This window comes from Tachyglossus aculeatus, unplaced genomic scaffold, assembly GCF_015852505.1.
Source record: "Tachyglossus aculeatus isolate mTacAcu1 unplaced genomic scaffold, mTacAcu1.pri scaffold_100_arrow_ctg1, whole genome shotgun sequence".
Classification (NCBI taxonomy): domain Eukaryota; kingdom Metazoa; phylum Chordata; class Mammalia; order Monotremata; family Tachyglossidae; genus Tachyglossus; species Tachyglossus aculeatus.
This window is the reverse complement of record NW_024044841.1, coordinates 240,167-255,538: the sequence shown is the minus strand read 5'-3', so window position 1 is coordinate 255,538 and position 15,372 is coordinate 240,167. Positions and strand designations below refer to the sequence as shown.

At 43.0% G+C, this 15,372-nt stretch overlaps 1 pseudogene; it reads left to right on the top strand.

Annotated features, from left to right (window-relative positions):
* The first annotated feature begins 3,804 nt into the window (after nucleotides 1–3,804).
* On the top strand, nucleotides 3,805–4,905 carry LOC119922174 (annotated as a pseudogene).
* The last annotated feature ends 10,467 nt before the right edge of the window (nucleotides 4,906–15,372 follow it).

Here is a 15,372-nt window from a genome sequence, read left to right as displayed (position 1 = left end):
ATAGTACAAATCTACTGCATAGTTCATAAAATTAAAGTCTATCAATCAATCTTCAACCAATGGCATTAATTGAGCACTTACTGTGTGCAGAGCACTGCACTAAGTGCTTGGGAGCATACAATACAATAGAATTTTTAGATGCTACCCTGGCCACAAGGATGTGATTCAACATGAAATTTAAAAAACGTTTTTGTAAAGTGGGGAGAACACATGATATCACACTAATTGGCACTCCAATCGCTCATTTCAAGGAAGTTTGATTCAACCAATTAATATATCTCAAGAGAGGTGTTTCAAGAAGTAACATTTTAATGTTATTTTTTTCCCCGGGGTAAATTGAAGAACTCCTTCAAGGATTTGGTGAAATGAATTATAAACAAAGTATAAATCCTCCATTATGGAACATATCTCTGACCTTTGGTGTCCTTGAGAAAACCTTTTCCTTGCCAAGGTAGGTTTGCCAGTATCAAATCCACATAAATGTTTCCATTTCTCTTCTCCATTGTTGCTTTAGGTTGAGTTTCAGTGATCGATAAAGAAGGAATGAGAGGAATGGAAGATGATATGACAAAGGGATGAGTGTGTGAAGTTTTCATCTAGGCACTGTTCTGCCAAACTCTGTTGAAAACATATGGCTGAAGAATAATTGTTGTGTGGCTGTACCCATGTCATGTTCGTGGAAACCATTATTATGATCATCTTCATGTAATCCTGTAATAATGAATAAGAATGCAAATATTCTTTCCAATAATATCCGCTCAAAAAGTGCCTGTCCAAAGAGTTAGAAAGGATGTGCTCAAAAACCTATCCATATGTAGTTCTAAAGCTATAGATTTCTGCAAGACTTGGAACAGGACTTTCATTTTTATTGTCTTGAGATACTTGGAAACAATGCGTTCCTTGCCCAATGTAGTATTTACTGTAGGTGATTAAGACAGAAAAGATCCAATTCTGTTCTCAGTAGGTGGTCAGATGTCCAATTTTATAACCAGACAGTCGGATTTTCAGCTGCTCTGGTATCAGTCTGAAGTGGATACATGAGACCTGAGCCCCAGATGGAACAAGGACTGTGTCTGACCTGATTATCTTGTAGCTACATGTAGCTACATTGATTATCTTGTAGTATTGTCTAGTACAATACTTAGCCCACATTAAGAGCTCTACGAACCTTAAATTTATGACATGTCCTCAATATGAAATGTCTTCTCTTCATGTCCATGAATATGCTTGGTCCACAAAAATTGAATTAGGATTGTATATATACCTATCTGATCATGGTATTGCTCTACTTCATTATACTAACTTAATTTTTTTATAAACCTAATTAACTATAAAAAGCAGTTCTCCCTCTCTAGGAGTTGCAGGTTAAAAATAATCCAGGCAAGAAGAAACATAATATCATTTCTATTTTACTTAAGGGAATGATGGAATTAAAATATACAGACGTTATCACCCAGTCCCTTAAATTGTGAGCCCCACTGGGGCAAGTCTAATCTGATAATCTTGTATCTACCCTAGCACTTAGTACAGTGTGTGACATGTATTAAGTGTTTCATAAATTCCATTGTCATCATCATCACCTCTATAGCTTTTAATAGATTTTGTTTTCTTGACATTTTATTAGCAATATAATAGTCTTGTGAAATAAACAGAGAAGAGAAGCAATTAAGAGAGAAGTCTCATGAAAGTGAGGATAAGAGGAGAAGGATCTGGGTGGAACTGTTTGTGAGAAGGGAGAAGGAAGCTCGAAAAAGATATGAGGAATGACAGGAGGCAGAGGGAGAACAGAAGCCATATAAATGGAGGCCACAAGCAGGAAAGCAGGTAGTAAAGATTAGAAGAGGGACGAGATTGTGGAAACAGATAATATTCTCCTCTGTGTGTGAAAATATAGCACACTACACAATTTCCATTCTTGGCCTGTCAGTTCTTTTCCACCAATCTCCGCTGTTCTTTCCTCAAAAGGTCAGTGGAAGAAAAATAAATCAAGGGGATCGTTGTAGTCCTTACGTAACTCTAGGTCAGTATCTTTGCCCAGCAGATTAAATAGTCATCCTTTAGCATCTTGCTAGTTCTTCGCTCAGCTTCCAGGTGAAGATGTAATTAATGGAACAAACAAAATCCATTGAGAAATTCCACTGTCTCACAGAAGCTGGGACATTCAGACATGGCATGCTTCATCCATTCTTTTTCTTCTCTACTCACTTAGGAAGGAATGTACTTCCCAGAAAATGAGGAGGGAGCTAAGAAAGCAACAGCAACAACAACCTGACTGCTCAGCGTTTGATCAGCCTTTGATAGTTCAGCCTTTGAGAGTTACTTCTCCACTTGAACTATAGGAAGGAGGGAGGTGAAAAAAAGTCATGCTAAATTTGGTGTGGTGATTACCTTAGATTTACTTATTACCAAGCCTCTTCCTGGCATCAGAGCATGCTAATAATAATGATAATAATAATGATGGCTTACTTTGTGCCAAACACTGTTCTAAACGCTGGGGGGATAAAAGGTAATCAGGTTGTCCCACATGGGGCACCCAGTCTTAATCCCCATTTTACAGATGAGGTAACTGAGGCACAGAGAAGTTAACTGACTTGCCCAAAGTCACACAGCTGACAAGTGGCAGGGCCGGGATTAGAACCCATGACCTCTGACTCCCAAGCCCCGGCTGTTTCCACTGAGCTACACTGCTTCTCTAGCTAACACTGATGGAAAGAAGATTGAGAGGGATGACATCTAAGTTTGATCATGAACAGGTTGGATACAGGCTTGGAGAGGAAGATAAAATTAGAGGAAGGAGAATGAAAATAAGGAGAAGAGTATTGGGAAAAGGGTCACTGAGAAGCAGAATAGCTTAGTGTAAAGAACACGGGTCTGGGAGTCAGATGACCTAGTTCTAATCCCAGCTCTGCTACTTGCCTGCTGTGTGACCTTGGACAAATCATTTAACTTTGCTGTGTCTCATTTTCCTCAGCTGCAAAATGGGAATGCAATGCCTGTTCTGCCTTCTACTCAGACTGTGAGCTTTCTGTGGGACAGAAACTGTATCTGATCTGATTATCAGTGCTTGACATGAAGTAAAGACTTAGGAAATATCATAATTATCATTAACATTGAGCTAACTAGTGCCCTGTTAGCCTGAAGAACTAACACAGCCTACAGGGATACTGACCTTTTCTCTGGGAATAGTTTAAGCTTTAAGGGAATCCCTTCACAATTCTAGCGTTGGGAATTCTAGGATTCTACCGGTTCTTTCAAAAATCAGGCATAGCACGGAGAAAATTTCAATATAATGGTGGTAAAGGAAGTAGCAAGCCTTAGTGTCAAAGGCATGGGCCCCAAGCCTCAAAAGCATAGGTCAGGGAGTCAGAGGATCCAGGTTCAAACCCCAGCTCTGCCCCTTGCCAACTGTGTGACCTTGGACAAGTCTCTTAACTACCCTGTGCTTCACTCTCTTCATGTGTAAAAAGGGTAGTCAATACCTATTCTCTGTCCTGTTAGAGAGTGAGTCCCATATGTGACAGGAACTCTATCATGCTGCTTTCCCAGAGCTAAGCACAGTCCTTGGCACAAGGTAAGCACTTAACAGATACTACAATTATTTTTATAATAGTTATCTCAGCCCGAATGGATGAATGAAGTTGGCTTTTCCAGCCTGTAATTTTGCAAGCCATCACCTGTCTTTAAAGATGAAGTGAGACTCCTTGAAGTGCTCTCATTTGAGTGGAAGAGAGAAAGGAGTCAGATAATACTTAGGTTGATAGAATCCTCATCTTTTTTCTCTGTTTTAATTAATCGGAACACATTATGCCAACACCTAAGCAAGTGTCCCATAGAAATGGCATCCTGGTCATGGAATTTATTCTGATGGGGCTAATTGATCGTCCAGAGGTACAGTCTATACTATTTGTGCTCTTTCTATTTATCTACCTCATCATAGCAGTAAAAAACCTTGAGTTGCTTATGCTGATCTGGATAGATTCTTGGATTCACATTCCCATGTACATTTTTGTCCTGAGTTTGTCCTTTCTGGATCTTTGTTATTCCACAAATGTCACCACTCCCAAAATGATGATGGATTTCTTCTCAGAAAAGAAAATCATTTCTTTGGCTTCCTGTTTAGTTCAATGTTATTTCTTCATCGCCATGGTGATTACAGAATGCTACATGCTGGCTGTTATGGCCTATGACAGGTACATGGCCATTTGTACATCTTTTAGACTGTGAGCCCACTGTTGGGTAGGGACTGTCTCTAAATGTTGCCATCTTGTACTTCCCAAGCGCTTAGTACGGTGCTGTGCACACAGTAAGTGCTCAATAAATACGATTGATTGATTGATTGATCTGTAGACCCCTGCTTTACCACAGCAGAATGAAGAGGGCCGTATGTCTACACTTAGTGGTTGCTCCATATATATAAGGATTTCTTAGCGGGCTGATGAAAACCATGTGGATGTATCACTTAATGTTCTGTGACTCCAACACAATCAACCATTTCTATTGCACTGATACCCCTCTCAAAAGACTGGCTTACTCTAATACTTTCATCATGGAAATACCAATGTTTTCTAGTGGCCAGCTTTAAGCTCTCCAACTCACTCCTGATCATCCTCATTTCGTATGTCTTCATTCTGATAGGCGTTTTGAGGATGTGCTCTGCTGAGGAAAGGAGGAAAGGCTTCTCCATCCTGTGGATCACATTTGATAGTGGTGACTGTATTCTATGGAACTCTTTCCTGAATGTATGTAAGACCCCCAACTGATAAATCTGTGGAGCAATCAAAAATAATAGCAGTGTTCTATACCTTTGTGAGTCCCATGCTAAATCCCCTTATCTATAGCCTGTGGAACAACAATGTGAAGGAAGCTTTTTGGAAAATCTTCAGGAAAAACCCACTTTCCAAATAAAACTGAACACTGAATTAATCATTATGATAAAAAAGTAAAATATGTATCGATGAAGCTTAATTCAGCTTAATCATTTGAACTGTAACATATCTATAGAAAATAGGTATTTTATTAACCTCAGGGCAATAATAGAAAATGATCAGTTTCCTGCTAGAGTCTAAAGCAAATGCTACTGATAAGCAGGGAAAATGAACAGATATTTTACACTTTTGTAAAGGAGAAATATTGATATTTGACTGTATTTCCAATTTTCATACACTACTGAGCACTTACTGTTACGCTACGAGCACTGTAATAAGCACTATGGAGAGTACAATAGAGATGGTAGTTACGATCCCTAGCACTTGCCACTGAGTTTTCCACGTCGTGCTCCTTAAATATCAATTAATCAATCAGTAATATTTATTAAATGCTTAACTTTGTACACAACATTACACGAACCACTTTGGAGAGTACACTCTAACAGAGATGGTAGATACATTCCCTTCCCACAATATTACTCATTCAGTCAATCATATTCTTTGAGCACTTATTTTGTGCAGACCACTGTACTAAGCGCTTGGGAAAGTACAAAACAACAATCACATTCCCTGCCCACAACGATCTTACTGTCTAGAGGATAATATTATCCAGAACACTGCCAAAGAGAGTTCTTTATTGAAAGAAATTTCAGTGAAAGATTTCTTCTCTGCTCAGTAACAACTGAGCACAGAGTCAATTTTTTTTCTATTCAGATTACCAAATTATCTGACTCTCCAGACTTTTCTCTTTATGGCATTTCCAGTGAATCCTTTCTTTCTATTTGGTGGGGAACTTTTGTGGGTAAGCCTGTTAGTTGAATCACTTTCTATCTGCATACTCCATGTGTCCTTTCTTTCCTAACTTTTTATTTATGGAACTCTCTTGCTTTTCAAATGCAACTTCCAAGGTGCTGTATTATTTCTGATGAAACAGGAGAATTTTCTTTGCAGGAGTTTTCTTTCAGTGTTACATTTTCATTCCCATTCTTTTTAAAGAATAATATGTTCTCACTGCTCTTCCTTCCCATTATCTGATGAAGACTGGTGATTATTTTGAACTGAAGATTACCTTAAAAAGAAAAGCTTCCTCAAGATTGTTTTGCATAGACTGCAGAACATTATGTGGGTAATTTTAAAGCATGTTGAATTGATTATTTTTGCTGGGCGGTAATGTCTTCCTATATGTTGCCACGTCTTCTGTAGACTCTAAGCTCCTTGTGGGAAAGGAACATGTCTTCCAAATCTGTCATACTGTACTCTGCCAAGAGTTGAGTGCAGTGCTCTGCACACAGTGAGCACTCAATAAATACAATTGATTGACCTGAAGTCCACCTATTTTGCAGTTAGCACCCTGCTATTCCTTCTTTCCTTTCCTTGCTGCTGACCTGCCTCATGAGATCGAAGGCAATGAAGTTATGTAGAATCTTTTGGGGGCAGGTTTGTAAGTGGGAATAGAAATACTTGACATTAAAATAATTAATCTAATTCCAATGATGTGGACTCTGGTTGGTGCTTAATGTCAGGTTTTCCCGAGGCAGATTCCCTGTGGCAGATTTTTTTCCCAAAGAACTCTCTTCATGTACTATCCTTGACTGCATGCAGATTTGGATTTACCTCCAGTCCCACTTCTAACATGCCAGGAGCTTCAGCCCTACATAGGCTTTATGCCGGGGCAAGTGTCCCACTACTCTCCTACTACAACCCAGCTCTCAAACTTCACTCCTCCAATGTCAAACTTCCCACTGTACCTCGATATCTTCTATCTTGTCGCTGACCCCTGGCCCATGTCCTTCCTTTGGACTAGAATCTCTCCCTCTTCAAATCCGACAGACAATTACTCTACCCCTTTCAAAGCCTTATTGAAGGTGCATCTCCTCCAAGAGGACTTCCCTAACTAATCTCTCCTTTCCTCTTCTCCTACACCCTTCCTTGCTTCCTTTACTCATTCCCTCTCCCAGCCTCATAACACTTATGTACATATATGTAATTTATTCATTTATATTGGTCTCTGTCTCCCATCTTGTTGTGGGCAGGGAATGTGTCTGTCCATTGTTATATTGTACTCTCCCGAGTGCTCAGTTCAATGTTCTGTACACAGTAAGCTATAAATAAAATTCAATGAATGAATAAAAGAAGGAGGGAAGATGGGAAGACCTGCCACCCTCCATAGGATTTTCACTCGGGCATATTTTTCTCAGAACAAGTTGCATTTGGTCAGAGGTATGTGTCTGTATCTCCAAGCATGTAGGAGGGCTGAAATTCTTAGGTGTCTTCTAATCCCTCTGGGAAGAGGAGGGAAGAAGGTGGAGAAGCATTCACTCCCTCCTTGTGGAAGCATGCTGGAACACATCTCCTCAGGGGGAAAATAAGTTAAGACCTCCCTGTTTTGAAGGGGTTATTTCATTTCTAAATGGTCCCATGTTAGGATTTGGACATCAGACCTTTCATTTGAAAGGAATTCCTCTCATCTGAAATACTAGTATCTTTCAGGTACTTTTTCCAATACCCCTTAACCTTGAGCCCCACGTGGGCCAGGGACGGGGTTTGGCCTGATTAAACTGTATCTACCCCGGTGTTTAAGACAGTGCTTGGCTTAGTACCGTGGTCTGCACACAGAATGAACTCGCTAAACTTGATTAATGTGGCATGTAGTAAGTGTTTAACAAATGCTACGTGAAAGCAGAGCATGGGAGTCAGAAGACCCAGGTTCTAATCCCTGCTCTTTCATTTTCCTGCTGTGTGACCCTGTGCAAGCCTTTTAATTTCTCTATGCCTCGGCTTCTTCATTTGTAAAATGAAGCTTCAGTGTATGTTCACTCTTCCCCTTAGACTGTAAAATCCATGTAGGACAAGGACTGTGTCAGACCTGTGTATTTTGTATTTACCCCGGGGCTTAGTATAGTGTTTTGCACATAGTAAGCTCTTAGGAAATACCACTACTGTTGTTGTTATTATAAAACAGTCATCAGAACTGGAGAAAGAATATATCTCTAGTCTGGAAGGTCACTATGGACAGAGAATGTGTCAACTAACTCTTGCACTGTACTGTTCCAAATTCTTTGTGCATTATTCTTTACACAGTAATGGCTCAATAAATGCTTGTCTTGTCTTATACTTTCGAGTTGTCTCTGCCCCATAGGGGCATCATGGATACATTTCTCCCAGATCACCCCACCTCCATCTGCAATCGTTCTGGTAGAGTGTCCTTAGAGTTTTCATGGTACAAATATATGGAAGTGGTTTACTATTGTTTCCTTCCATGCAATAATAGTAATGATAATGATGATGGCATTTGTTAAGTGCTTACTATGTGCAAAGCACTGTTCTAATTGATGGAGGGGGATACAAGGTGATAAGGTTGTACAACATGAGGCTCACAATCTTAATCCCCATTTTACAGATGAGATAACTGAGGCACAGAGAAGTTAAGTGACTTGCCCAAGGTCACACAGCTGACAATTGGTGGAGCTGGGATTTGAACCCATGACCTCTGACTCCAAAGCCAGGGCTCTTTCCATCGAGCCACGCTTCTTATCTTGAACCACGCTGCTTCTCCTGACTTTCTCCCATGCTGCTGCTGCCCAGCACAGGTGAGTTTTGAGTTGTAGGGGATTATCTCTCACTCTCTAGCCACTATCCAAGCTAGGAATGGAATGGGTATGTCTCTGCTTGACTCTCCCTTCCATAGTTGAGACTGGAAGAGTACTGGAAACTCTCCAGGTGCGACCAGAGAGAGGTAATAAATGCTATTGGTTGATTAATTGATCCCCATCCATTCAAGTCAAACTTGGTTTTACTTTTCTCAATTTATAGATTATTTTTATGGCATTTTAAAAAGTTCTTACTATGTGTCCAGCACTGTTCTAAGCCCTGGGGTAGATACAGGCTAATCAGGTCAGACACAGTCCCTACGGAAGGAGAACAGTTTTAAATCCCCATTTTACAGTTAAGGTAACTAAGGAACAGAGAAATGAGGTGACTTTCCCAAGGTCATGCAGCAGACAAGTGGTGGAACCGGGATTAGAACCCAAGTCCTCCCACTCCCAGGACAATGCTCTTTGAATTAGGTAATGCTACTTCTCTTCAACCTTAAAGGACAATTTGAGGGCCTGATTCATTCATTCAATCATATTTATTAAGCACTCACTGTGTGAAGAGCACTATACTAAGCGCTTGGGAAGTACTAGTTGGCAATATATAGAGATGGTCCCTACCCAACAATGGGCTCACAGTCTAAAAGGGGGAGACAGACAACAAAACAAAACACGTGGACAGGTCGTCAGAACAGATACAATTAAAGCTAAATACACATCATTAACAAAATACATAGAATAGTAAATATGTACAAGTAAAATAAATAGAGTAATCAATCTGTACAAATATATATACAGGTGCTGTGGGGAGGGGAAGGAGGTAGGCCGGGGAGGGATGGGGAGGAAGAGAGGAAAAAGGGGGCTCAGTCTGGGAAGGTCTCTTGAAGGAGGTGAGCTCTCATCAGGGCTTTGAAGGGTGGAAGAGTGCTAGCATGGCAGATGTGTGGAGGGAGGGCATTCCAGGCTAGGGGGAGAACATGGGCCAGGGGTCGACGGCGGGACAAGCAAGAACGAGGTACAGTGAGGAGGTTAGCAACAGAGGAGTGGAGGATGAGGGCTGGGCTATAGAAGGAGAGAAGGGAGGTACGGTAGGAGGGGTCGAGGTAATAGCCTTGAAGCCAAGAGTGAGGAGTTTTTGCTTGATGCGTAGGCTGACAGGCAGCCACTGGAGATTTTTGAGGAGGGGGGTAACATGCCCAGAACGGTTCTGCACAAAGATCAATCAATCAATCGTATTTATTGAGCGCTTACTGTGTGCGGAGCACTGTACTAAGCGCTTGGGAAGTACAAGTTAGCAACATATAGAGACAGTCCCTACCCAACAGTGGGCTCACAGTCTAAAAGATCCGGGAAGGAACATGAAGTATAGACTGAAGTAGGGAGAGACAGGAGGATGGGATATCAGAGAGGAGGCTGATGCAGTAATCCAGTAGGGATAATATGAGAGACTGAACCAGCAAGGTAGCAGTTTGGATGGAGAAGAAAGAGCGGATCTTGGTGATGTTGCAGAGGTGAGACCGGCAGGTTTTGATGGCGGATTGGATGGGAGGGGTGAACGAGAGAGCAGAGTTGAGGATGACACCAAGTTTGCGAGCTTGTGAGACAGGAAGGATGGCTGTGCCATCTATAGTGTTGGGAAAGTCAGGGAGAGGGCAGGGTTTGGGAGGGAAGATAAGGAGTTCAGTCTTGGATATATTGAGTTTTAGATGGTGGGCAGACATCCAGATGGAGATGTTCTGTTGTCTGTCTCCCCCTTCTAGACTGTGAGCCCCTTATTGGGTAAAGACCGTCAATATATGTTGCCGATTTGTATTCCCCAAGCACTTAATACAGTGTTCTGCACATAGTAAGAGCTCAATAAAAACGACTGAATGAATAAAAGAATGAATGATGGGAAAAAACATAAAGCAGGGTCTAAAAAAAAGAAAGAAAATGGCACTAAGATACCTGACATGGAGAAAATTACCCAGGGAACCTAAAAGAAAACATCCTCACCTCTTTTTATCAATTGATTTCCATGGTTTTAGGGATAATTTTTAGTAATAAACTCTTGAAAGGACTTGCAGCAGAGACTTGCCTATGCCTACACAGCAAAGCAGCGTGGCTCAGTGGAAAGAGCACAGACTTTGGAGTCAGAGGTCATGGGTTCAAATACCAGCTCTGCCACTTGTCAGCTGTGTGACTTTGGGCTTAATAAATGCCTTTATTATTATTATTGTTATTATTATTATTATTATTATCCTGATAATGTAGTGAACAATAGAAAGAGGAGGGGTGGTTAGAGAGGAGAGGGTGTAGAGGATATATGAGAGGATAGAACAGATTTGGTGGGACCAAGAGGATTTTTCTTGCCTAATAATTAATTCTGTTTTGGGGACTTAGGAAGGTGCATGAACTATCAGGAGAACATTTAATCAATCATTTCTGCAACACACCTATTTTTTTCCTAGGAAACACATTTATGAAAGCTCATTCACACATAGTACTCCTTCCAGGAGACAGTGCTCTGCACATAGTAAGCATTCAATAAATACGATTGAATTTAGTTGCTGCCCTGCTAGGCATTAAAATGGTAGGTGTATGATATAGTGTAAGGAGTCTAAACTAAATGAGGGCTCACTGCCTTGTAGCTTTCAAAATATAATGGGAGTTTACAATCGATTTTGCTACAAAGCCTATAGCACATGTAAATTTGAAACATAAAATGGAAGCAATACTGATTGTTTACAGGTCTTAATGTGAATATTAATGGAGTTCAAAGCTGGATAGGAAATGAATCTTCTCAGGGAGAGGTCAAGAAACTACAAGACATAAATATCCCATGTGGGACAGGGACATGTCCAACGCGATTTGCTTGCATCCACCCCAGTGCTTAGTATAGTGCCTAGCACATAGTAAGTGCTTAACAAATATCATTATTATTAATATAAACACAGAAACAATCAGAACAAAAGAGAATCCATCAATCAACTAATAAACAGAGAGATTGAGGAAGGCAGACATATAGAGATAGATAAAGGAACAGAAGAAATCTATTAATCAATCCAAAGTATTTATTGAGTGCCTACTATGTACAGAGTACTGTTCTAAGCACAAGGAAGAGTAGAATAGAATTAGTAAACATGATTCTTGCTCTCAAGGATCTTAAAGTCTAGATGGGGAGATAGTCACTGGAATAAATTAAAGTTAGGCAGGAAGTATTAAAATGAGACAGAAATAGTTGAAAACACTTGGAAACAGTCACTGAGAAAGAACTAGAAGAAAAAGAAATTGAAAAATCAGCATACAGGGACAAAGAAGGACAGTGTAGTGGTTACTGTCACACACACACAAAGTTGCCTATAAAGGCATACGTAGTAATAGACAGTAACCAACTCTCATCTATCAATTGAACTATCAATTCCCATGCTCCCAACTGCCCTTCTCATTCCTCAACTTTCCCTTCCCCTCTCCCACCTGGTTCTTTCCATCCCTTTCCCCCATCCCGACGCCTCCCCTTCACCCCCTCCCCAGAATCCCTCTGTACCAGGGCCAACTCTCAACTCCTCCCTTCCAACCCCCTCCCTCCCCTTCTTCCTGCCCCCAACCCATCCCAGTTCTTCTTTCTCATCCCCACCCCTCACACCCTCCACCTCCCTCCCCTCCCTCCACAGGTGCTGCCAAGTGTGGCCTTTGGAACCCCCTCTCCATTATAGGTAAGCTCCCTTTCATCCTGGACCTATTCCTTTCCAGGGCTCTAATCCTCCTCTCCCTAACCGAAATATGGCTCTCTCCAGATAACGCGGTCTCTTCTGCTGCTCTCTGCAGTGGAGGGTTTTTCTTCTCCACTCACCCAGACTCAACGGAAAAGGAAGAGTTGTCGATTTCCTTATGCTCCCCAATGTCGCTTTTGCACTATCCCTCCTCCCTCTTCGCTTTCCTTCCCCTCCTTTGAAGCCCACATTATTTGCCTCTACTACCCCCTCCAGATTCTTGTAGCCATCACCAACCGCCCCCCCCCCCGGCCCCACCTATAATTTCTTTAACGATTTCGACCCCTTTCTCACCTTCCTTCTCTACTTTTCCATGCCCACTCCGATCCTCGGAGATTTCAACATCCACATGGATTTCCCTGGTGACTCCTCTGCCACCTGCCTTTTATCTCTCCTTGACGCTGCCAACCTCCTGCTGTACCCCACCTTGCCCACTCACCAACTTGGTCACACCCTCAACCTCATCATCTCCTACCGTAGCACTATCTCCACCTTCACCAACTCTGAAATCCCTCTCTGATCATAACCCTCTCACCTGCCTCCCCACTCACACTCCTCTCCCCTGTAAATCCATATTACTACCTCACAGAGACCTCTGCTCTCTCGACCACATCCATCTTTCTCAGCGCCTCACACCCCACCTCGCCTCCCTTTCCTCTCTACCCAATCTTTTTGACTAGATTACTGCTCTCAACTCTACCCTCTCTACTCAACTAAACTCACTCTCTCCCCTCTCCCTTCGCCACTCTTGTACCACTAACCTACAGCCTTGGATCACTGCCACTGTCTGCCTCCTTTGCTCCTATGCTGGAGCTGTTGAGCGCTGCTGGCGAAAGTCTAAACACCAGGCCAATCTTGTTCACTTTCAAGTTTATCCTTTCCCGCCTTAACTCTGCCCTCTCCTCTGCCAGGAAAAACTATTTCTCCTACCTTATTGACACCCTTGTCCATCATCCCCATCAGCTCTTCCGTACATTTAACTCCTTTCTCAGGCCCCTTGTTCCTCCCCCACCTCCATCCCTCATCCCCAACGATCTGGCCTCCTACTTCATTAGTAAAATGAACTCCATCAGGTTTGAGCTCCCCAAAGTCACCCCTCAACTTTCTCCAACCCCCCGCTTTCAACCCTCTCTGCTACTCTCCCATCCTTCCCAGCAGTAACTTCAGATGAGTTATTCTCCCTCCTCTTAAGTGCTACTCCATCCACCTGTGCTTCAGACCTCATTCCCTCTCATCTTATGAAATCTCTCCACCCTTCAATCAATCAATCAATCAATCAATCAATCAATCGTATTTATTGAGCGCTTACTATGTGCAGAGCACTGTACTAAGCGCTTGGGAAGTACAAATTGGCATCACATAGAGACAGTCCCTACCCAACAGTGGGCTCACAGTCTAAAAGGGGGAGACAGAGAACAGAACCAAACATACCAACAAAATAGAAATGTACAAGTAAAATAAATAAATAAATAAATAAATAAATAGAGTAATAAATATGTACAACCATATATACATATATACAGGTGCTGTGGGGAAGGGAAGGAGGTAAGACGGGGGGATGGAGAGGGGGACGAGGGGGAGAGGAAAGAAGGGGCTCAGTCTGGGAAGGCCTCCTGGAGGAGGTGAGCTCTCAGCAGGGCCTTGAAGGGAGGAGGGAAGGGAGGGCCTTGAAGCTATCTTGGTGGATGGGCAGAGGGAGGGCATTCCAGGCCCGGGGGATGATGTGGGCCGGGGGTCGATGGCGGGACAGGCGAGAACGAGGTACAGTGAGGAGATTAGCGGTGGAGGAGCGGAGGGTGCGGGCTGGGCTGTAGAAGGAGAGAAGGGAGGTGAGGTAGGAGGGGGCGAGGTGATGGAGAGCCTTGAAGCCCAGTGTGAGGAGTTTCTGCCTGATGATGTGAGGAGTTTCCCTCCTCCCCTCCTTACATTCCATCTTCAACCACTCAGTCTCAACTGGTTTCTTCCCCTCTGGCTTCACGTCTCCCCCATCCTAAAAAAAACCCTTTAGACCCCACCTCCCCTTCTAATTATCGCCCTATCTCCCTCCTACCATTCCTTTCCAAACTCCTAGAATGTGTCATCTACACCCACTGCCTCGAATTCCTCGACGCCAAATCTCTCCTTGGCCCCCTCCAATCTGGATTCTGTTCCCTACACTCCACCGAAACTGCCCTCTCAAAGGTCACCAATGACCTCCTTCTTGCCAAATCCAACTGCTTCTACTCTATCCTAATACTCCTCGACCTCTCAGCTGCCTTCGACACTGTGGACCACCCACTTCCCTTCAACATGCTATCCAACCTTGGCTTTGCAGACTCCGTCCTCTCCTGGTTCTCCTCTTATCTCTCCAGCCATCCATTCTCAGTCTACTTTGCGGGCTCCTCCTCCCCCTGGCCTCTTACTTCATTAACAAAATTAAATCCATCAGGTCCAACCTCCCTAAAGTCACGTCCCCCCCTTCTCTATCCCTCCGGCTCTCAACACTCTCTGCTACTCTCCCATCCTTCCCAGCAGTATCCTCAGAGGAGCACTCCTCCCTCCTCTCAAGTGCAACTCCGGCCACCTGTGCTTCTGACCCCATTCCCTCTCATCTCATGAAATCTCTCGCTCCATCCCTTCTCCCCTCCTTAACTTCCATCTTCAACTGCTCACTCTCCACTGGTTCCTTCCCCTCTGCCTTCAAACATGCCCATGTCTCTCCCATCCTAAAAAAAAACCCTCTCTTGACCCCACCTCACCTTCTAGTTATCGCCCCATATCCCTCCTACCATTCCTTTCCAAAATCCTTGAACGAGTTGTCTACATGCGCTGCCTCAAATTCCTCAACACCAACTCTCTCCTCGACCCCCTCCAGTCTGGCTTCCGTCCCCTACATTCCACGGAAACTGTCCTCTCAAAGGTCACCAATGACCTCCTGCTTGCCAAATCCAACGGCTCATACTCTATCCTAATCCTCCTCGACCTCTCAGCTGCCTTCGACACTGTGGACCACCCGCTTCTCCTCAACACGCTATCTGACCTTGGCTTCACAGACTCCGTCATCTCCTGGTTCTCCTCTTATCTCTCCAGTCGTTCATTCTCAGTCTCTTTTGCAGGCTCCTC